The sequence below is a fragment of the Pocillopora verrucosa genome, chromosome 9 (genome assembly GCF_036669915.1).
Source record: "Pocillopora verrucosa isolate sample1 chromosome 9, ASM3666991v2, whole genome shotgun sequence".
NCBI lineage: Eukaryota > Metazoa > Cnidaria > Anthozoa > Scleractinia > Pocilloporidae > Pocillopora > Pocillopora verrucosa.
In genome coordinates, this window is record NC_089320.1 from 15,390,340 (window position 1) to 15,415,185 (window position 24,846).

At 36.6% G+C, this 24,846-nt stretch overlaps 3 long non-coding RNA genes across 5 annotated transcripts; 1 reads left to right on the forward strand and 2 right to left on the reverse strand.

The window, feature by feature from the left end:
- Window positions 1-2,050: 2,050 nt before the first annotated feature.
- Window positions 2,051-7,280, reverse strand: LOC131787554 (uncharacterized). The gene is made up of 5 exons (XR_009340476.2): window positions 7,186-7,280; window positions 6,190-6,490; window positions 5,363-5,421; window positions 4,133-4,336; window positions 2,051-3,010 (listed from the first exon to the last, which is right to left on the reverse strand). It is a non-coding gene; the product is annotated as an uncharacterized lncRNA (long non-coding RNA).
- On the forward strand, window positions 6,349-17,846 carry LOC136283355 (uncharacterized). Of its 2 annotated transcripts, none has more exons than XR_010718710.1 (5): window positions 6,349-6,545; window positions 14,698-14,783; window positions 15,393-15,583; window positions 15,991-16,036; window positions 16,523-17,846. It is a non-coding gene; the product is annotated as an uncharacterized lncRNA (long non-coding RNA). The 2 variants fall into 2 exon arrangements; XR_010718709.1 differs by lacking the exon at window positions 6,349-6,545 and adding an exon at window positions 12,623-12,706.
- Window positions 17,847-17,969: 123 nt separating this feature from the next.
- On the reverse strand, window positions 17,970-23,631 carry LOC136283354 (uncharacterized). Of its 2 annotated transcripts, none has more exons than XR_010718708.1 (7): window positions 23,563-23,631; window positions 21,768-22,100; window positions 20,952-21,007; window positions 19,713-19,801; window positions 19,356-19,416; window positions 19,017-19,107; window positions 17,970-18,826 (listed from the first exon to the last, which is right to left on the reverse strand). It is a non-coding gene; the product is annotated as an uncharacterized lncRNA (long non-coding RNA). The 2 variants fall into 2 exon arrangements; XR_010718707.1 differs by having other exon boundaries at window positions 19,713-19,804.
- Window positions 23,632-24,846: the final 1,215 nt, after the last annotated feature.

The window sequence follows — 24,846 nt, forward strand, 5'->3', positions numbered from 1 at the left end:
GGGTAAACTCCAGAAGACCGGAAATCTGCCAAAGTCACACCCCTTTTCGTGGGGGGTGGACCATCCTCGGTTCACTTCCAAATTTTTGTCAAACTGTAAACCGAGGATGTACGCCGATGAAACGCATCTCCCATATGCAAATAATGATGTAGGCAACATTGAATCATGCCTTACTTTGTTAAAGCAAACAAACTTACTCTAAATATGACTAAAACCGAATTTATGCTGAGAGGATCCGGCCAGAGGCTAAATACTCTTACTGCTTCCCCATCATGCAGTCACAATGGACAGTACTCGGATGAAACAGGTTTTAATTACGAAATCATTTGGTGTAACAATTGGCGCCAAACTCGGTTTTCTTATAAAAAAAGAACAGCAGAAGAATGGGAAAATTTCTTTTTTCACAGATGAATGTACTGAGTGCTTTTCTCGGTTACCGAATCCAAGAACGATGTAGTCTGGGGTTCGCAAGAGTCAAGTCACCAGCTTACTAGGTGAAACTAAGTGCAACATGGATAATTTTGGGCGGAATGACAGGCTGTGACTTAAGAGCGTGACCACGAGAAAATCAAGCTGAGGGTGATAATGCTCAAATCACTTATTTTAATTATCATGAATTGACAAATTTGTTAAAATAACAGGTAATTTTGTGTTAAAAACTGAGTTGAAAACGTAAATTGGCCACCGTAAAGAGTTAAAAGACTGACGTTTCGAGCGTTAGCCCTTCTTCAAAGCGATTGGTCAACTGGAAATCGCTCTGACGAAGGGCTAACGCTCGAAACGTCAGTCTTTTAACTCTTTACGGTGGCCAATTTACATTTTCAATTCAGTTGTTAACGCTAAATTACCTGCTATACTCTCCTACCGACGTAGCACCACTGTTTCTTTAGAAACTTACCTCCTTTGTTAAAATAACAGGTCAGAAATATAAAATTCCCAAGGAGATATGATCCCTTTAGGGAACCGCTATTTCTTGCCTTTTTCGCAGAACATAATAATTCGAGTTAACGCCCGGGCGCTTATTTACTTTTGGTACCTCAAGGGAGGGCGAAACAGGGCGCTCGTTTCGTTTTTTGGTTTTAATTTAACTGGGGATCAGAAAGACTGGAAAACGGACTTATTGCCTCTGGATCCTTCCTGGCTGTAACGACCAGCCTAGCAATCGTCGCAAAATTTTGAGACGGGATCTTTCGTTCGAAGGAACTGTGCACTCGTGGCGACATGATAGTTCAGAGACTGGAGCAATTAATGGAAGATGGACCAAGATTGACAAACGGAATGCCATCTGCAAATTCAATGAGACATGAAGCCAGAGAAACTTACCCAATTTTACAGGAAAAAATGAGTGGCCTGCAAAATCACCAGTCCTTAACCCAGTGCAAAATTTCCGGAGCATTATTGACAAGGATCTGGTCCCAAAAACAATAGGAACTTGAAAAAAAACCCACGACGGCGACGAGAAAGCAAAAGAAACAAAATATCTAATAAGCAGAACAATTGCGAAACACGTACATTGCTTAGCCGTCCCCTACAGAACAAAAGACGTGAAATCACCAACTTTTTTTTACGTCCTTTTAGCAAGGAAACCTCGACAGAAAATTTTTTTCCATCTATGTTCCAAAACGGGCACAAACTTTTGAACACCCTGTACAATTGATTAACACTTGGTTACTTAAGATTGTTTTCATGTTCTCGTGGTAGTTATTCTTAGCTTAAAGTTATTTATGCTATATAAAAGTGCGATGGGTTCCCAAACAAAAGATAATTTTATGTATGAAAATGGTAACGGTTCGTAGAGAAATAGGGTCAGAATAATGTCGAGAATTCCGAAGAGTACCTCTCCCATCTCGGGGTGAAATGGTAAGGGGAACGAATCACCAAAAAGGGAGTTGAAACTGCTGAGCGTAATTACCGTTTCATGTGCATCACAAAAACCTAAAGCAAACGAAGAAACAAACAAACAAAAAACAAGGCATCACTCCGAAAATCTTCCGAAAATCCTAATGTAAGGCAGACAAAACTTTCACCTCAAGTTTAAGGTTAAAGAGTTTATTGGAATATCAGGACGAACAATAAATTAAGGAGAAAACCCGGAATGAGTAACATTAAAGTAATGGAAAATAACCAATCTAAGATAAGCCTAAATACCATATCAATTGATGTAAATGAATTTAAAAAGTAAAAGCGATAAAATTTGCGAACCATCACACGAAATACACAACCAAAGGTTAACATCAGGAGTTACGCTGTAACAAAATTATGTAGCAAACGCTAGTCCAGTTTAAAATGAGAAAAAACAGTAACAGCCGATGACTCAGCACGAAGTGAGACTGAATTTAGAGAAATATTTACAACTAATGATTGAAAAAGAAATTCAAGCTGTGATACAGTGAATCACTAGGGAAACAATAGCAAAATGAGCAAGCTTATAAAACATGTACAAATGCTGTTAGGCTTAGGATCAAACTAGACAAATAATATCAACAGAAAGCTACTAAAATGAGAACATTTTTCTAAATAAAGCCAGAATGCAAAGTCCCACAAGGTCTAAATAAAGAATACAAAACCAAAGCAATTGCCTAAGACAAACAGGAAATTTCTATGACACACCTAGTGTTATTGATAACTGTTCAGATAATTTTATCTTTGGTCACTTGTCACATTACTTTTTCCCCTATTTGGTCATTAAATTCACTAGTTGTTATTCACTCAGTTTGAGAGTCACATGTCTAACAATAATTTCACGTACAGATATGCTTAACTACTTGTCCAGAGGACTGTCAATGCTTTGTCTACAACAAACTACTCCAATAGAACCACTGAATAAAAGCTTTCCCAAATTATGATGGATTGGAGGACTATACAAAATTTATTATACTAAGGCTATGGTAGTGACAGTTGTCCCTAAAACTACAGGATCTACACAAAGGTCACCTAAATAATACTCCTACACAACAGGAATCAAGTGAGAGAAATCAGGAGGACAAGTTGAACTTGGCTTATCTACAAACTGAAAGACAAACAAAAATATTCACATCAATCCATGAATGAAATTAATAAAACCAGTGGTAATAAAGGCAATAAAATATCACAACCTTGCAAGAAAAATGAAGGCAATGTGGAAAGGAAAAATTTTATGATCAACATAGTTGACATTCCAGACACTGTAGAATAGGTGCCACAGAGGTTAAAAGAAATCAGCAAAAGAATGCTTAGCTTGGTCTTTAAGACAGTGCTCTACACAAGCCAGAGAATCCAAGTAATCCATTGCTTAGCAATCTTTCACACCAAAGCCATGCACAAGGAAGAATCCATGCATGCACTTAAATATGCTCATATCAAATGTTTCTTATTAAGAGATAAGTACTCTGTGATATGGTTGCAAGCAATAACCACTTCAAAATCTTCTTTGCACTGATTTGCCCATTACTATAGGACCTATAGGGAAATAAAATCAGACCTCATGACTAGGAGAGGTTGCATGCAGATCAAGCTCTCAAATGGATTTGCTAGCAAAGAGTGAGACACAGTAGGCATCCCTTACTAGTGGGGGGGGGGGGGGGTATTAGGGTCTGCTTCCCTTAAAAGTTTTGAAAAAATGAAGTAGCCACTAAAGATGTGCATTCCTTTATTCTGTGCAAGAATGACCACCTTTGGAAAGTCTTCTAAGTGAGTACAAAGGGAACAGGGAGTAAATAATATTTAAAAGGATATTATTCATTTGATAGAAAATTAACTACAGCAGCTATTTGCTATCTCAAAATCAGAAGTTTCAATCATAAACTATACATGCATGAGAAATAGAAACTTCCATGTGAAAGCGTAAGATTGAACCATAAGTCTCATGCTTAATGCGCGAGACTTAAGGGCTCTGTTGCATGACATTTGCAAGTCACAAATTGCATGTAAGCACTGGTGAACACAATGCCTTAAAAAATGCATGAAATACAACAAAGAAAGATCTACCCTAGGAAATGCCCTTACTGTGGTGTGTGTAACTGCATTTAATAAGACAAGGTCTGCTTTTGAAAATGACAGGGTTTTAATTGAGCCACATCTTTCAGCAATAGTTACAACCTTTCTTAATACAAATGGTAACTAAAGAAAGATGTTGATTTGGTCAGTTACATACCACTCTCTTTTAGTGAGACTTTTTCTTCTTCTTAGGTTGAGGCTCCAGTTCAGGTTCAGGTTCTGGTTCAGGTGGAAGTTTTTGTTCCATTAAATCTATCACTCCTGAGGCAAAATCCAATGCCTTCTTGGCTTGAGCCAGGAGTTCACGCATCAGCTGGGCTTCCTGATTATTGGGGTGAACTTCTCCCCTAACAATTCTTTCCTGATCCAAAATAAAAATTGCTGGGAAATAAGTGTTTCAGAGCAATGAAAACCAAATGGATTGGTCTGGGTACCAAACTTTACTCAGTGTCCTGTGTTACTTTCTAGCATTGCAGCGTATCTTTTCACCCACACCTTTTCTATGCTCACCGTAGAGTCTGTGGCTCAGGGGCAGAGCATTGGAGTGCAGAATCCAAAGATCTGAGGTTTGATTCCTCTCAAGGACTCAGAATTTTTTCTTTGTCCCACGCTCATGACAAGACGAAAAACATGGACATTTGAAAAACTTGGTGAGATAAGTATTATACAAGAACTTGGATCAATGCTGTGTCTAAGGTGGTCAATTTGTTGCACTCTAAATCAGAACCTGTGTTGAAGCATTGGCTTATTCACTGTATACAGTCTATTGTGACTTTGGGGCAAGAAGATTACAAATTGATTCCTTTATTGCGAAGTAAAATTAAAAACATTGCTTTTGGCAGTGGAGGCCCAAGATAAATAACTACATCTATCAGTTAAAATAAATAAGTAAAAGAGTTAATAAAAATAGATGAATGGGTAAACGCGGCAATTAAAACTACAGGATCAATTTAAAATACAAATAAAAATAGGATTAGCAAGTAACTCAAACAGCAAAAGTAATAAAACAACATCTTCATGCAATCCAACCCTATTCTAGGAAAGTACGATGAATAACTTTACTTTGCCAATCTTACAACAACATCTTTCTTGAATGTAAATCAACTGAGAAGAAGTTGAGGAACTTAAGCCTGAACGCAAAATTCAAAACATCCTGCTCCTGCGGTGATTCAAGAGTATCTTAGCTTGGATATGCGATTTCTTTGTTTTAATTAAGAAAAATAAACCTCTCACAGAATGGCAAGTGCGAAGCGTATCGATGCACATCCACATGTCGAGAAGGCGCCAGAGTGTATAATAACTTTCTCATGAGGTTTAAAAATAATTTTAAAATGATCAGGGCAACTATATTAACAAAACAATGTTCAATTCGCTCACAATACAGTACCTCGGTGTCGCTAAGTTCTCGCAACATGTCAGGGTTGTTTCTGTTACGTTCATCCATGACTGAAAATTCAAAGCACAAAAATGCATCTTTTACATTTGTTTGAGCACTTTTGAACAAATGTAGAATCTTAGAGCAATAGGAAATCCAAGAGGTCGATATTTTCTGTTTCAGTCACATGGAAACATCCTCAGAGTTGCTCAGAGTTGTCGAGTGTTCAGAAAAAATTTCGCACGTTCTTACACGCGTGCAAACACTCCATGCCTTTCAAACAAGCACAACCCGCGCGCGACATGTCTCCTAGCAATGTCACGCGAAGTTTGTACTGAATTGTCTTGTTTTGGCTTTTTAAACAAGTTTCTTGTACCCATTTTATCCCTTTGAGCGGATAACATGTTAATGAAACTGAACAGGCTAGTAGCTACCATGTTAAACCGAATATCTTTTCGTTCATTCCGACTGTCTCCCCCATGAATGTCGCTCATTGCGTGCTAAGTACGTTTTGTACATTTCAACTTAAAATGTTTCACAATTTACACATAAACATAACAAGTACTTTTGAAACGCGAGAATAAGTGGGCACGTGGAAAGGCAACTTAAAGAATGCAGAAATACTCATCGGATTAAAAACTATAATTTGTTTTCAAGTTCGCATATCCACGTGCAGCTATGCGGTGTGTCAAGCGTTAATTTTGTTCGATAATTTTCCGTGCCGCAGGAGGATTCATTCGTTTTTCGACTCCGTTTTTCGATTACGACTTTGTAATGAAGTGAAAAATCACCAAAAAAAGAACCCTTACTACAGATAAACAAAAAACACGCCTGCTTACCTTACAAGAGACGGAAGGTAGTGAACGAAAGAATCAAAGAAAAGCAGAAGTAAATACTCTTTCGTTGATATGTCATGTGAACGTTCGGTGCTCGGGCAAGGTCTGGGGACAAGTAATGTTTCTCATGACGTTTGCTCGACAGTAACTTCTGATCCATCCTGTCTCCGTTAGCCAAGATAAACTTTGCAGTACTAGTTGGTAATTCATCGACCAATCTACAGTACCAATTCGGAGCAAAGAAATTTGACAAGAGAAGCCGCCATAACCTCAAGCAGCGTGAGTACAGTATGTCTCTCGAAACCTGGTGAGAAATCAAAGTGGAAAGTCATCATTGACACATAATTTCACGAATGAAGGTAACTGTGATCGCACCAAACAGTGCACTACGAAGCACGATTAGAATATTTTAAGACCAACATGACTTGACGGCCTAACGAGCAAAAAAAATTGCTTAAGTAGACAAAGAGAAAGAAACTGAATATCTGCATAAATTATGACTGAAAAGCAAACGAAATAAACTAGTAGCCTCTAGTTTTAACGTGACTTTTAATCTCATCCTCTCTCTCCTCACGATCAGTAAGTCTCAAATGTTTAGCCTATCAACACATCCATCTTCGTTTCATTCAAATTTTCAAAGCCGCAGTTTGTTTAAACGCAACAGTCTAAAGCTCTCACATGTAGAACAATAGATGCCGCGGCCACGTGCTTCTGAATTCCAAAGTTCTTTATTACGTTTTCATTCTTCTTTGCTCCTCTTTTCCTATTTAATGACTTATTTCACTGGCAAGAAATCACTGAGAGCTTTTCCGATGTAGTTTGGTTATCTCCGTAGCGCATGAACATACGTAATCTGAGGAAGGTAACTTCAAATTCTCACTACTTCGGTTGACAAGGGCTTTAAAAAAGCCGTTGCAACTCAGTACCAATGGTCGAGGAGTTAGAATTTCCTTCCGAGTCCTTATGGGAGGTGAAGCTTCTACTGATGTCTAAACTTACCTAAAAACATTCAACAAATCCGAACAGATAAAGAACCACTTGGCGATCTTTGAATACATGTTACTATATGATGACCTCATCTCCTGCCCCTTTGTGGAGATTGAGCACGCGTTTGAGTAACCTTAAAGATCAGCGTGGGATGAGCCACGGTCACATGATTGTTGGCGATGTCACTCAGTTGCGCTGAAGAACCATGATATTATCAAGTTCTATCGCTGAATCGTTATCAAGTTTAATTATTTTTCTTGGGGAAATATGACACTATTATCATAAGTTAATCGATCGTAGGAGTTGAATGCCAATTAAATACTTGTTTTTCTTAACCTTTTTGTGCCGAGGGGTTAGTCTAGAAACACAATGTTTTCACCAATCCAAATGCTGTAATCTGAATGGCCAAGCAACTCGCCATCAATTCCACAACAGGCAGTGAGTAGGATGCGTGGACCCACGGTTTGTGATTGGAAATAAAAACAAGCACAGAAACATGAAGCGTTCTGTCATGGTGTAAAGTTTTGAATGACTAGTAGATTTACCGTATTATTCCCTCACGATTCGGTTTGTATGGTAGTCGATTCATATATGATATGTATGATAGTCGATTCAGCCTTCAAATATCACGCGATAAAAATCTCGAGTTTATAATCTAATTGTTAAGCAAGAATCGAACACAGGAAAAACTAAAAACGTGCGAGGTAGTAACGTAACAATCGATCCCACGACGAAACTGATGACGTGTGAGATACTAATCTAAAATTCAGACCCTGCAAATGTCACCGTGCGTCAGGTCAAGGCAACCTCTTTAAATAAGAACAACATTATTTAATTGTTTGTTGTTTTTTGGTTTTTTTTTTTTTTTTCAAGATATCGAGTCGCCAGACACTAACGTAACAATCCATTACAGGAGAAAACAGGGAATGCGTGAGATAACTCCTGTGGGCGATAACTCCTGTTTTCTCCTGTAACAATCCGTTACAGGAGAAAACAATGAATGGGCAAGATACTTACGTAACAATCCATTACAGGAGAAAACAGGGAATGCGCGAGATACTAACGTAACAATCCGTTACAGGAGAAAACAGTGAATGCGCGAGATAATAACGTAACAATCCATTACAACAGAATACAGAGAGAATACGCAAGATACAAACGTAACAATCCATTACAAAAGAAAACAGAGAATGCGCAAGATACTAACGTAACAATCCATTACAGAAGAAAACAGAGAATGCGCAAGATACTAACGTAACAATCCATTACAGGAGAAAACAGAGAATACGCAAGATACTAACGTAACAATCCATTACAAAAGAAAACAGAGAATGCGCAAGATACTAACGTAACAATCCATTACAGGAGAAAACAGAGAATGCGCAAGATACTAACGTAACAATCCGTTACAGGAGAAAACAGTGAATGCGCAAGATGCTAACGTAACAATCCATTACAGGGGAAAACAGGGAATGCGCAAGATACTAACGTAACAATCCATTACAACAGAATACAGAGAGAATACGCAAGATACTAACGTAACAATCCATTACAACAGAATACAGAGAGAATACGCAAGATACTAACGTAACAATCCATTACAACAGAATACAGAGAGAATACGCAAGATACTAACGTAACAATCCATTACAACAGAATACAGAGAGAATACGCAAGATACTAACGTAACAATCCATTACAACAGAATACAGAGAGAATACGCAAGATACTAACGTAACAATCCATTACAACAGAATACAGAGAGAATACGCAAGATACTAACGAAACAATCCATTACAACAGAATACAGAGAGAATACGCAAGATACTAACGTAACAATCCATTACAATAGAATACAGAGAGAATACGCAAGATACAAACGTAACAATCTATTACAATAGAATACAGAAAATACGCGAGATACTAACGAAACAATCCATTACAGGAGAAAACAGAGAGAATACGCAAGATACTATAGTAATAATCTGTTACAGCAGAAACCAGTGAATGCGCGAGATACGTACGTAGCAATCGATTACAGGAGAAAACAGAGAATGCGCGAGATTCTAACGTAACAATCGATTATAGGAGAAAACAGAAATTCACGAGATACTAACGCAATAATTGATTACAGGAGAAAACGGAGAATGCACGAGATTCTAACGTAACATTCCATTAAAGGAAGAAACAGAATGCATAAGATACTTACATAACAATCCATTACAGGAGAAAACAGTAAATGCGCAAGATATTAACGTAACAATCAATTACAGGAGAGAACAGAGAATGCGCGAGATACTAACGTAACAATCTATTACAATAGAAAACAGAGAATGTGTGAGATACGAACGTAACAATTGATTACAGGAGAAAACGGAGAATGCACGAGATTCTAACGTAACATTCCATTAAAGGAAGAAACAGAATGCATGAGATACTTACATAACAATCGATTACAGGAGAAAACAGAGGATGCGCGAAATACTAACTATCAATCCATAACAGGAGAAAGCAGAGAATGCACAAGATACTAACGTAACAACCCATTACAATAGAAAACAGAGAATGTGCAAGATACTAACGTAACAATCCATTACACAGAGAATGCGCGGGATACTAACGTAACAATCCATTACTGGAGGAAACAGAGAATGCGCGAGATACTAACGTAACAATCCATTACAGGAGACAACAGAGAATGCGCGAGATACTAACGTAATAATTCATTACAGGAGACAACAGTGAATGCGCAAGATGCTAACGTAACAATCCATTACAACAGAAAACAGAGAATGCGCAAGAAACTAACGTAACAATCCATTACAATAGAAAACAGAGAATGTGTTAGATAATAACGTAACAATCCATTACAACAGAAAACAGAGAATGCGCAAGATACTAACGTAACAATCCGTTACAAAAGAAAACAGAGAATGCGCAAGATACTAACGTAACAATCCGTTACAAAAGAAAACAGAGAATGCGCAAGATACTAACGTAACAATCCATTACAAAAGAAAACAGAGAATGCGCGAGATACTAACGTAACAATTCGTTACAGGAGAAAACAGTGAATGCGCAAGATACTAACTTAACAATTCATTGCAATAGAATACAGAGAATACGCGAGATACTAAGTTAAACGTAACAATCAGTTACAGTAGAAAACAGAGAATGCGCGAGATACTTACGCAACTATTCATAACAGAAGAAAACAGATAATGCGCGAGACACTAACGTAACAATCGATTATAGGAGAAAACAGAGAATGTGCGAGACACTAACGTAACAATCAATTACAGGAGAAAACAGAGAATGCGCGAGATACTTACACAACAATTCATTACAAAAGAAAACAGATAATGCGCGAGATACCAACGTTGCAATCAATTACAGGAGAAAACTAAGAATCTCGGAGATACTAACGTAAAAATCGATTACAGAAGAAAACAGAGAATGCACGAGATACCAACGTAACTATCCACTACGGGAGAAAACAGAGAGTGCATAAGACACGAACGTAATAATCCATTACAGGAGAAAGCTTAGAGTGCGCGTGGTACTAACGTCACATTCGATTACAGGAGAAAACAGTGCATGTGCGAGATACTAACGTGACAACCCATTAAAGGAGAATACAGAGAATGCGCGAGATTCTAACGTAAAAATCGATTGCAGGAGAAAACAGAGAATGCGCGAGATACAAACGTAACAATCGATTACAGGAGAAAACAAGAGAATGTGCGAGAAACTGACGTAATAATAGATTATGTTAGAAAACAGATGTGCGAGATGCTAACGTAACAATCCATCACACGAGAAAACAGAGAATACGCGAGATACTAACGTAATAATCCATTACAGGAGAAAACAGAGAATGCGTGAGATACTAACGTAATAATCCATTACAGGAGAAAACAGAGAATGCGCGAGATGCTAACGTAATAATCCATCACAGGAGAAAACAGAGAGTACGCAAGATGCTGACGTAACAATCGATTACAGGAAAAAAACAAAGAATGCACCAGATACTAAAGTAACAATCGATTACAGGAAAAAAAACAAAGAATGCACTAGATACTAAAATAACAATCAATTACAGGAAAAAAATGAAGAAGTTACGTGCCTAAATAAAGTACTGTTTTTATTGTATTGTTGATTGTTGTTATATGTGTGAAATACAAAGGTAACAATTGATTAGAAGGGAATAACGAGAATACGCGAGATGCTAACTTAACAACAGAAAGCAGGAGGAAAATGAGAACGCACGAGATAAGGTAACAATTTACTACAGAAAAAACTGAGAATGTGCGCGATACTGACGTAACAATTTAATAAAAAAGAAAACTGTGAATGTGCGCGATAATGACGTGACAATTTAACACAGAAAAAAAAAACTGAGAATGCGCGCGATACTGACGTAGCAATGAGAATACAACAGAAAACTGATAATGTGCGCGAGACACTAACGAAATGATTTAATACAAAAATAAATTGAGAATGTAAGAGATAGTGACCTGACAATTGCTTACATGAAGAATCTATCAAACATTAATTATAAGTGTTTCAAAGTTGTTACAAGAGTATCAATTTATCTGTCAATTTCTCGTTTTCGCAGATATTTTTTTCCTCGGATGTCATTTATCGATAAAAATCAAGTTGAATTTTTATTCAAAATATTATCATTACATGTTTAAGAACTCAAAAGGAAATGCCTTTCTACGTCCCTGCAGTCTTTCCAACGGTATAAACTTGAACTTTGAACTTTATTTTTATTTAGACACGGTAAATCTATCAGATAAAATAATAATATTATTACAATCTATTATTACAGTTACAATCTATTTTAATCTATATAAACATGATCTAAAATTTAAAAGTAAAATAGAAAAAAATAAGGAAATTCTGCTTTACATAGATGCCGTGTGTGTTTTGTCGATTCAGAGGAAGAAATTGCGACAACCATTTCGGAAGGATTGAAGTGATTTTGCTTGCCGCAATTCAGGGGACAAGCTATTCCATATAACCGCACCGTTATAGCTAAAGCTATTTTTCAGGAAATTGGTGCGAGGCAATGGAACAGCTAGTTTGTTTTCAGAGTTCCTTAGATTATATGGAGGATCATATTTAGTGAAAAGAGAACCAAGATAGTCGGGCGCAAGACCATGTATAGATTTATAGACCATGGTGGCCACTTGTATTTGTCGCTGAGTATCTAACCGTCTCCAGTTAAGTTGCACAAAAAGAGGATCAGCGCTTGTGTCATAACTGGAGAAGGTCAGAATACGGGCAGCCCGGTTTTGCAACTTTTGGTATGCATTAGAGCGACTCGGTCGAGAACCGCCGTTGAACACAGTTTCGTTCCCAGGGGCCTCTCGGTTTTAAAAATGGGTGTATTTTTGAAAGCCGAGAAGCACCTGGGATCAAGATGTTGTTGCACGTGAGGGATAAGTTGTCGGAAAACTTTTAAAGTTATTCCTCGTTTTTCCAGGGCATGCTCTATATTTCTGGCGCTTTAAAGATCTTTATAAAGGTATGTAAGCAAAATTATTTCAAGGGCTTGTTTATGTAATATATCAAGAAAATGCGAATGAGCTGGCAGACTTTTACATGTAAGATAGATTTTGCTTAGAGATGTACAAATTTGTAGACATTTCTATTTTATATTCAAATTACACTCAATAATTTAAAAAAAATGCTACCAATTATGCTTCAAAGCTAGGCCAAAGTTTTAGTTTTTTCCCTTTTTGTAATTTAGTGGACTGTGTTGGTGATTATAGATTGTATTTAAATTATTACAAATGGCAGCAATGGTTGTTTAACCCTTCAAACCCTGAGAGTGACCAGCATCAAAATTTCTTCCTTCAGTAATATGGTCAAGTCATTCGTTAAGATCATGAGAATTAAGGAAATGATCGCCACCCAAAGAAACTTTGATTAAACAAATTCTCCACGTCAGTACCAAAGGAAACATACAGAGCAGAGTATAGAGAATATGGATGCTGATGTTAGGGTGTAAAGGGTTAATGCATGATTATAATTGGTAGATTATAGATTGTTCCAAGTGCATTGTAGAGGTTCCAAGCTATATTTTTTTTTTTACTTAAAAAATTTGAGGTCTATACAAAAAATATCTTGTCTAACATGAACTTATGGACATAATAAGATTAAATAGTTAGATTTTTAGGTAGAAGAAGACTTAAAATTAATGTATTTTTGTGAAATTATCTAGAATTTCTAAATATTCTTGTTCCTTTGAAGTTTGTTCCAGTTTTTTTATTTATCACAGACAGTCTTATTACAGAATACATTGAGCATTTGGATGTGATCTCAGATGATTATAGTGTTAATAAAACTTAACAGTGTTTTTGCAATTGGACGGAGAGGTTTTTCTTGCTGGGAATTAATTTTTGAAATTTTCAAGAAGTCACATGCAGTTAGTGTTAGGGTTCATCTACAGTGAAGTAAATTTTTTTTCAGAAATGCTTCTGTTTTTTTTCCTATAAGTATGTATATTGAGATGTTTGTATTGCACCAAATTCGCATTAATTTCATGTCTGTAAACCTACTTTTTAGAACATTTGCGTCAATTTTGTTCTGAGATTGACACATCAAGTTGCCCAGTGTGGCACTGTTGGAGGAGATAAAGAGTAATCCATAGAGCTTGGGTGATTTGAAGGATTGGTAAATCTCTAAGATCATATGTCTTCACATTCCTTTCAACTTTGTCATTGGTGTTAGAATAATAAAGGACCTCAGTCTTGGCACTTTCAACTTTAATTCACTTTCACTAACAAAGGGGGACCTCACCTTGGGTTCATTTTCTCAACTAGCTCTATTATAATGGATTTAAATCAAGGTGCATTGTCAAGGTATTTCCAATCGTGTTTTTCTGGGCTCAAAGTGTCTTCAATTTGTATCAAACTACAGAATTTCCCTTGAGTAAATTTAGATAGACACCAAGCATATTAAAAAAAATTTGACAAATGAATATAAGCTCAATAGGGACAAAAATCACAAAGGATGGAGAAACCAAGAAAAGGTTTCCAATGGTGGGATAAATTTTTCAAGAAATGGATATCTGTGACTTAATTAGCACCCCTTTTAAAAGATAGTGTGGATATCTTGGAAATATAGTGTTTTTTTCCCATTAATTTTAAGAATACTGCACACAACATTACTAAAATATTTCATTGCCACCAATGTTGTGGTTTTTAATGATTTTGGAAGAGAGATTGATGGGGTTTATGATTTTATTTGAGACTACTGTGGCTGTCTGTTGCCACCAAACATTTGCTTTTGATGAATAAGCTACTTTTGGGATGATCTGGCTTTTCATCTCCTTTAATGTGGTTAAGAGACAATCAGTCCAACCAAGATACACTTTTATGCTCCGTTATGAAGATAAAGAAAACTTTATTGAACACAGCAGATAGTTACCACAGTACAGGAAAGCATTATCCTTTCAATATTAAGTATTTTGTAATTTACATTTTGTTTACACAATTATTTTTTGTTATCCAGGTTCACCAGAGTGCTGATCAGAAAGAATGCTAGTGCTGGCTTGCAAGTAACAGTGATGTTTACTTTCAACATCCAAAACAAACTTGGTAAGTTTGATATTTAAATTGAGCCACAAGATTTCCTGAGTTTCTCAAATCTCCAGGAACCTAGAATTCATGGAACCAGAGCAACAAAACAAGAATATAACTTTAAAACAAATTAAGGGCACTATACATCAGAACCCTTTTTTTGCAAAAATTTACTAGTCTGGGTTTTTTTTATGTGGAGAAAACAAACAAAATGTGAGAGCTTTTAATTTTTTTGTGGAATTTTTTTATCCTGTTCAGAATTTTCCAAATATTTGAATTAAATGCATGGAAGAACTACTCATGGATCATTTGGTTTCTGTGTATAAGGCCACATGGAATGTAGTTAGGTCTATTTTCTCAATTTTGTGTTTCCAGTGACATAGAAGTCTTGCATCACTTGTTTCTATCTCATAACTGACTGTTTCAACAATAACAAGAACAAATAGAATAACAATTTTTTCTCTCTCTCTTGATCCTGAGTGGTGCCTTTAGGCCAAAAATAATATCAAAATCAAGAGAGAGAGAGCACTGTAAACTCTAGGCAACTATAAACCTTATCTAAACTTTTTGTTTTTGTTGTTGTTGTTTTTTTAAACTATGATTTTTGCATTTTCTCTTTGTCAACAGGGTAGCACAAACCAGAGAAAATGAGGAAAAGGTTCTTGATTATCTACATGAAGTGGACAAACCACTGGCTTAGTACTGTGATGATGTTGACCTAGATAACATATTGAAAGATCAGGAAAGGGATGATGATCCAATGTTGGCTTATATGAGGCAGAAAAAGGCTAAACAGAACATAAGGGAAGGAAAGAAAGGTGTGCATCTTTTGGCTGTCAACATGGATTTTGTTCTCAAGGGAACCTTATGGGTATTCCTAAGTCTATCACAGAAGTAATTTTGAAATGGTTTTTTTTTTTTACCACACTGACTGATGTTTAACTCTTTAACCCTTGAGAGTGAATTGTATCCGGGCAACTGCCCACCTACCCCTCCCCTAACTCAACTAAAGTCAATTGATAACAAGTTAGGGTTAATGTTGGGTTGGGGGGGGGGGGGGGGTAGGTGGACAGTTGCTCAGACACTGATGTTGATCCTTGTATCTTTTTATTTTCTTTACAATATCATCCCTGGATTACATAGTAAGGGCACAAAAATAAAGGAAATGATCACCAACTAAAGAAGCTCTTGATTCATAAACAAATTGTCTTTTTTAACACCTTAGGAAATGTATAGAGAACAGTGTGGAGAATATGCATACTGATGTTGAGGTGTGTTTGGTTAATGTGATCAATTTAAGTTCTAAGTGTTGCCTCCTTTTGGAACTTCATTTTGCAGTTTCAGCACAAATTTCACTTACAATTTTTCATCATGGCAATAACATTATGTGGTTTATGGAACATACTTCCCCCTTAAGGTACTGGTAGCTTCACATGTAAGTTACCCTTGGTTCCCCCTGGTTTCAGTGACGTATTGATTGCTCTGGTTTGCTTTTGTAACAATACATGCATTTTGGGTTTGGTTTTGCTTCAGTCAGTCAAAATCATGCTTAATAATAATTCTAACCAAACATGATTGGTAAAGCCAGCTATACTGTGAAGAAAAAAAACACTTGATAACTGCCAGATACTTTTGTCCCTTTAATTTGAAGCTCACTTGGCATAAGTCAAGTAGCATCAAGGATATTTTTTTTGCACTTTTGGAAAAATAAATTGAGTGATAAATAGTCTGCCATGCTTTTACATATCTTTTGATAGAAAAACCTGTGCACAAGGGCCCAGACCCTCCCCCAAACAGATTCAACCTCGGACCAGGATACTGCTGGGATGGTGTGAACTGCCCCAATGGCTTTGAGAACAAATAATTTGCCATGTTAGCAAACAAAGCTGCTATGTAGACAAATGCACATAAATGGAGCAATGAAGGCATGTGATTGGGAAAGGATATCAGTGGAAACAAGAGAATATTTTTTAGGTGCAGAATGTACTTTTGGGATAGTTAAGTGGATGCCAAATGTTCAGCTGTCATGTACATGTTTGATGTAAATGAAGATGTAATTTTAGTATAACACAAACCCAGAAAAGGATTAATTCATATTTTAACCTCCCCTGTACCATTCTTGCGGAACTCCTGTCAGAACAAAGTTCATTGCTGCACAGACACCTTGAAGAGCAATCCTACTTTACTTCACTATGTAAACGTATGAGCTTTCTGCCATAGAACAGATTATTCAATTCACCAGGCAACAAAATGTGTTACAAATGAAACCAAATGAACCAAACTGTCTTTAGCTGAAATTGTTTGATGAGGAATGTCAATGGAACTTAAGTGTAAACTTATTTTCTTTGAGAAGTGAGAGAGCTATACAGCAGAATACATGGAAAGTTAAGAAATATCAGATTGTTAAAAATTGCTACACAAGTAAGGTAAAATGTAAACTTCATGAGATGAACAGAATTTCAAGTGAGCCATTCAGACCATCCAGTTGCAACTTAACCCAGCATCTGTAACACAAAGTGACAAGGAATATTGCTATTTCCACTGGACGGAAATCAACTCCATAGCAGTTGAAACCCATTCTCCACCTCCCCTCCTACTCCCTGAATTGTGGCACCAAATGGAGGCTGTTGTTTGTATCTCTTTTGAAGACCAGTGGAACAAATTCAGGTAAATTCATTTTGAAGGATGATGAAACCAAACCAACCAAATGAATGTGATGTTAGTTTGGAGAATTTGGTATTGGATCAACTAATAATCCCCTAATCAATATTTTTCTTTATTTTCATCACTTGTCTGCGTGATATTGTATAGATACTGTAAGGTAAAATTCTGTCTTGGTCACTCATGGGAGTTAAAGGGTGCTTTAAAGGCACTTTGGCAATTATTCAATCAGGGGAAAGGTATGGCTCGTCGTCTTTCCGAAAGAAACTTAAATTAGCTCGGATCAGTTTTGAGACAGCGGGTACATACAGGGTTGTGGCCAGGGGAAAGTATTGCCAGTATGAAAAGAAAGTGGAAGTCAGAGTGATCAGTAAGTATTGAGCCAATAAACAATTTACTAGATTTCCGATTTGGCCTCAATAAAGATTGGTTGGGTTCATATTAATCAATGGTGAAGTAAGGGAGATGAAATGAGATAAATTTTCTCAAGAATTCTTAATACTTCTGTTACAGTATAATCTTACCGACAGAAAAATGTTACAATTCCACAAACTCGACTACTTTATTAAACAGCGAGTAACGTTCTTAACAAGGTGCGAATCCTAAAGCAGTACAATACTTATCGTCAATAAACTTAATTCAGCCCAACACAGTCTATATCCTAGCTCACCACTGACATTATCTCACTGCTGTCTCTTGAGTCCCTTGAAACAAGCAATCGTCCGCAATAACTCTTATTAAAACTTTCGAGACAGTCGTCGCTTCAACAATAAATATTATTCTGACTACACTATCACGAAACATTCAATGTGAAATAGTTTATTGAGGAATGGTCAGTCAGTCATCCGACAACAACAATGTGTCGTAACATATACTTATTACAACATAGAATATGCTAGCAAGTCTAACTTGAAAAGCTTAAAAAATAAAGTGTACCACGCCAGATACGAAAAACCACTAAAAAACCACTCTTTAGATGTGGCCAAAAAATATGTGGAAATGTATTCCCCATCTAATGCAGTGGCACGGAACCTCGTACAAACAAACCCATAACTCCATAGAAAAAATTTAACTAAATTGACAACAGCAAACAGAAAGACTGACTGAGCTAGAATGATTAATATTCCCCGCTAAAACATTAAATACTCAAAACTCTCCCCTGAGAATACTAAAACCTCTCAATCGTGCCATCAGAATAGTAATTTCTGACTAATTCATTCCTAGTCACTCAACCGTCAGAAATTACATTACTTACTATTTACTGAAGGCACTTTGGCACTATAACTTACAGTTCAAATACTAATAAAGCATTTTGAACAACTAAATAATAACACTTATATTAAAAATAAATATTTATTATTTCTTGTAATGAAGCTATCTATAATGCTCTTCATATTGACCTGAAGAAAAAAAAAGGAAATAATATCAGTTGAGCTTGGATAGACCCCGACCCTGTATAAAAATGTGATGTTACAGAAATGTTCTTTTAATGTTTTTCCTATTGCTGACTTAAATTAATAAGCATCCCCCTTGATCAAGCGCCCACTTGCCAATAAGTGTCCCTCTTTTTAGCTGATTGCTTTCACATACCTTTCTTGGTGCAAAAGGATTACCACCAACCCCAAAGTTTAAAAGTAATAATCCATAGCATCCCTTCAAGGTATCGAGTACCGGAAATCAGCTGGAAAACAAAATCAATTCTCCAATGTAATGAAACCAAATGTAACAGAAACAACAATCTTATATAAACATTAAAATATCAATTGAGTTAACATTTAAAATGTCTGTTTTCTCAATCACTCAACCATTGTGACTCAAACGTAACCGCTATGGCTTCTAATGAAAAAGAAAATCATTACATCTAGCCAGTCATCTTGTGACAACTTACATCCACATTATTATAACATCAATACATTCATAACATGGTACCTCATTGTCTGCATTTTTAACAGGAGTGTTCTGTTGGAAATCCTTGTGTATATTTGTTAATCTAAAACAAAAGATCATAACTCAGATAGTGCATGAAGACTGACAAAGGCATTACTCAAAGTATATTACAACCTTCCAAATGCTGAAGACTCCGTATTTCTCAAGTGTTTTTTTCAACTTTTCCTATTAGAACCCTTGCCTTCAGCAACCACAAGGTGTATCATAAACTGATAGAAGAACAAGGGTTATTCAGATACCAGTAAAGGCATAAGTGGAGCTTGTTGGGGCCTTTTGCAAATGTAGCAAGGAAATTTGTAATTAGGATTATTATGAATTTGACATTTGGTAATCACATACCTTTCTTGGTACAGAAGGATTAGCAATAATACTAAAGTAATCCAGTCCATTATCTCTTCATTGAATATAAGGCCCTGCAGGTTTTCTACCTGCTGGAAAACAAAATCAATTCTTCAATGTTATGAAACCAAAGGTAAGAAAAACTATAGTCTTATATGTTAACATTTAATGGCAACCTGGAACAAATTGCAATGATCTCATTTGGAAATAAAATAGTGTTAGAAATGCAAAACATATGTTGGAAAAAACTATCCAGTGTCATTCAGACCAGTTATATGTAAGGTACTAAGAAAGATGTTCATTTTTTCACAAGCAAGAGAAAAACAAAAGATCAAAGTCTCCACCATTAATCAAACCCCAGACCTTCCACTTTAGTCACAAAAAACACAAAGGTGAAGTAGGCCTTAGCTAGATTCGAAAGTGTCAAGCATCCTGCATATTGTCAGGATCAACAATGTCCAAAGTGTTGCGCCAAATGAACATCAAGACTGAATGAAGTGCCAAGAAAATCGCAACCGGAGAAAATGCCAACCAAACCAGGGGATATGTTACAGAGACATAGCTTTAATCAATCTTGTAAACTGTAAGCGAATTAAAAAAAGGGACTTATATAATCGATTGTATTCAATTAAACACGTGGCGACTTAACAGCGTAAATGAATCTAACATAGTAAAGGAACTAATAAATGAACCAAGTGCCATGGCAAACACAAAATATATATACAGATAAAGATAAAAGAGCTTGCTCGAAATGAGATAATCAACAAAACAAGCGAATACCAAAATAATAAATAATACAGCCCTTAAGACTTGAAGGAGTACGCCTTTCAAAATAGAAGAAGAAGGGATACTTCTTTGCATGCTAAACCAATGACAGCCTGAAGAATCTTCCAAATCATATGTGATGTTTTCAATAGTCTATACTTGAAGACATTTTAACCAATTGAACTACAAGCATAGCACCCTACACCCTATAAGTGCATTTACATGTGAGACAAACTACACAAATGTTGAGAAATGTAAGATTGTTATAAATATTGCACTGAATGATAGGTTTTTCAACGTATCAATTGAGTTAACATTCAAAATGTCTGTTTTCTCAATCACTCTCCATTGTTGGCAGATGTAGCCAACAATCTAGAGTGATTCTGAAGAAGGGCATTGGAATATTTCAGTCAACCTGTTACATCTTACCACCCATCATATTTCTACAACATCAATGTGTTCATAACATGGTACCTCATCATGTCCAACAGGATTGTTCTGTTGACGACCATATGCATGTCCTTATAAATCTAAAACAAAAGAAAAAGCTTGATATTATGGTTGTGGAAGAACTAAGGACTCCATAGCCTATATTTCTTTCATAATGGAAAAATCCAAAAACCATTATTAGAGTTCGTGACTGTTCCAGCTCATCGTTTGCGCGCCATAGTCTTTCAATGGTGATTCCCCTAGCATCACACTGCGCATCTTGTACTGCGCATAACATTTACCCGTGGCGTCAAGCAAATTCTCGTGCGCATTCCTGCAACATACGATGTTTTTTCCTTTAGATGTCACTGTCAAGAGATGGGCTTTTGTTTTTCAACGAGCAACATGTTTGTTCTCATTTCATACTTTTGATGCATCAATTGTCCTCTTTGAAGAAAAAAAATTAAAGAAAATTGATCGGAGAGGAAAAAAGGTCATAACGTAGAGCGAACACAAAAGCTGACTAAGGCGTTACTCAAAATATATTACAACCTTCCATACGCAAGGTTTATCATAAACCGATAGAAGAACAAGCGTTATTCAAGTGCCAGTAAAGGCATAAGTGGAGCTTGTTAGGGAAGATTAGCTCGTTATAGCTCCTCATTAGCTCTGTCTAACCTAAATTTTGCACAATTCTCAGTTGCACGACATGCACGTGCCAAATAGTCATTTCGTTGTATCCTACGAGAGCTTTAAAATGTTAGCTTTGAGTTTGATGTTCACGCTTTTTCGATTAGGATATTTTTCAAAGTAAATCGCACTGAAGGTGGAACCTTGTGAAAATAAATGAATTAACTTTACCTTAAGTAAATGGGAAATTACTTCGATTCAGTCAAACTTCAGATTCCACCGGCGAAGGAAATATTTTTCGTGGTGTTTTTAGATCCAGTTTGTAGCACGCTCCAAATGTTCGAGTGATGGAAGATGCCTGGAAACTAGTCTGTGACGTCATTCGTCACACTTTAGCCCATTTGTTATTGCTTTTTGTTGTGTCGTTTTTCTTTTACATTTGATGTTGTTGCTTTTTAAAGATAGAAAGCTGTCTGCCCTCCTCAAGCTTAACTTTTCCTTATTTTGTTTTAAGGTTTCTCGACCAATCCTCGCTAAAGCGTGACTTTCTCTGACTTGAATTACCTGTGGATTAATCAAAATGGAAGGAATTCAATATGTGGTTATCGACACAGTATATTGAGACTAGATAACTGTGATCGCGAAAAACATTTCACTACAAATCATAATTAGGATATTTTCATTCCTTACACGAGTTTATGCCTCTGAGAGCAAAAAGTTTGGATCATCGCCCGTGAAAATAAGACAGTATAGTTGCATTAAATAACTCCAAAGCTAACGAGAAACTATATCTCTTGTTCCTAACATCATCTATACTCAAGAGATGTTTCAGCGTTAATAGTAGCGTATCCTGATCCTAGGATGATCCGTCGTTGAATTCTTTTTCTTCTTCCTCGACGAGAAAGAGTACCGTCATGCCACAAGGACATGATTCGGCTATACAATACTTACTCTCAGAAATCAGCAGGGTGATGAGGCTGTGGCTATTGAAGTCCTTTTCATCATCAGAATTACTAAGTTCGGAAAATTGAGTCGATGAATACAGCGATGGCTACTTTCAAATTTTCAAACCCGCTGTCTTTTAAACGTAACATATGCCGACATGACGTGTAGTGGACGCGAGCGGGAGACCACGTGTCAAGAAAACAGCACATTTGTAGCTATGTTGTCGTTTTACTTTTTATGCTTTCTCCCTTTTCCCTCCTTTCTAAGCTTATCTTAATAGCCATTTCACCGTAGAGAAACTGCTGACGGTTTTCCCAGTAAAATTTCGCACTTTTACGGTATTCGATGTGAATCTGAAATATTTGCATAGGTGATTGCATTCTACGGGTTCTGGATAATTTCTGACCAAGCAATCTAGCTTCAACTTCGTCAACTTCGTTTTACTTTTTATGCTTTCTCCCTTTTCCCTCCTTTCTAAGCTTATCTTAATAGCCATTTCACCGTAGAGAAACTGCTGACGGTTTTCCCAGTAAAATTTCGCACTTTTACGGTATTCGATGTGAATCTGAAATATTTGCATAGGTGATTGCATTCTACGTGTTCTGGATAATTTCTGACCAAGCAATCTAGCTTCAACTTCAACGTATCTTCAACTTCAATTATATCATTTCTTTTCTTTAGTACAACATATTATGACTCTTAGAAGGAAACCTTAAATCAAAAGTAATGAGGGGGGATAAGAAAAGCAGAACTACGCTTCTGACGCTTCTTTACACCTCGTCAGAAAAAAAAAAGGCCGCTAATTAGTGATCATATAAAAGGACCTCTTGTTGCAGCGTTTAGATCACCCCTGATGAAGGCACTAGACAGGAGTGTCGAAACGTTGGGTCTATGAATTGTAACTTCTTTGGTTACATTCATTAAATCTGCGGTGACTGTGACCAGTGTGCAAAATGGTGGAGCATCAAACTATGTCTAGTCCCCACATAATTTACTTCGACTAGTTTTTGATGCGGAACTTCTTAACACTGGTTGTAAATACTTACTAAGAAGAGAAGCCTTTCATAATATTTAAACTCACCTGAAGAGATGAAAGGAAACGCAACAAATGAATAACAGTATAAATGTCTTGCGCCATTTTGGGTGTGCTATTGTCTATTAATAGTAACGAACTGCAGTGAGGTCGGAGTTACTACGATCACATGAGTGTAGAGACATCCATTCATACATACATGAGTGCGTAAAAAAATAACTACTGTTCACGGCTACTGTCGACCCGTAAAAGTAATAAAGTCAAAAATTGAAAAACAAAAACATTGAGGGAAAGAATTGTAAATTCTAAGTAAATTAAGTTTAGTAATATTCAGAAGGTCTCGCTTGGTTGAAAATTCAGCTCTGCGGCCACGATTGAATGATTTTTGACTCCTATAAGGGTAGGAAACTTATAGCCTCTGCGTATGTTTACGCCAAATAATTTGTTCGAGTAGTCTCATGGCCCCTCTTAATTTTCATAACTTAATTGCAAGAGCTGAAGCACGCACATTAGATTTCTTCCGTCGGGGTTAATATGATTCCCACGCAGAAAACATTTTCCTTTCTACATCTTCCACCTTTTCTAAGTTCCAGAAAAAGTATATAACCTTTAAGGCCATGTCTATTTTTTCTTTTTTCGAACCTCACAGTGTCTTTACTTAGGCTTTCATGTACTAGAAAGTAACATTGGCGCGAATCGAAATTTTTGCCTTTTCATTGGATAGATTTGTTTCACTGACTTTGCCCGTAGAAATGCAATGCAAACAAAATCCTTTCACTTATGAACAATCTAAACAAGTCTAAGGTAACTGGCCTAGTCAGAGTGTCTGCGAGACTTATTCGGGAGTGTGCAGACCTCATTTGTATGCCTGTATGCGATATTTTTAGCCAATCTATCAGACAGGGTAAACTGCCAGAAGACTGGATTTCTGCTGGAGTCACACCCCTTTTCAAGCAATGTGATTGAGACAACGTAAACATTTACCGTCCAATCTCGGTTATCCCAGTTGTGGTCGAGGTATTGGAGAGAAAAATTTACGAAACTGTTATATGCCTATTTACAGGAGCAAAATGTACTATGCTAACATCAGTCGGGTTTTCTTGCTATTCAATAGACTGTTACAGCTTTGCTTGAGGTAACTGACTCCTAGGGATATAATATAGACATTGGGAAAATCAACGCGGTTATTTTTCTAGATCTAAAGAGAGCTTTCGATACTGTTGACCACAACATTCTTCTACCTAAGTTTGACTTTATGGTATATCGGGGAATTTATTAAAATGGTTGCTGTCGTATTTGGAGAACCGCACACAACAATGCTCAGTTAGTGGG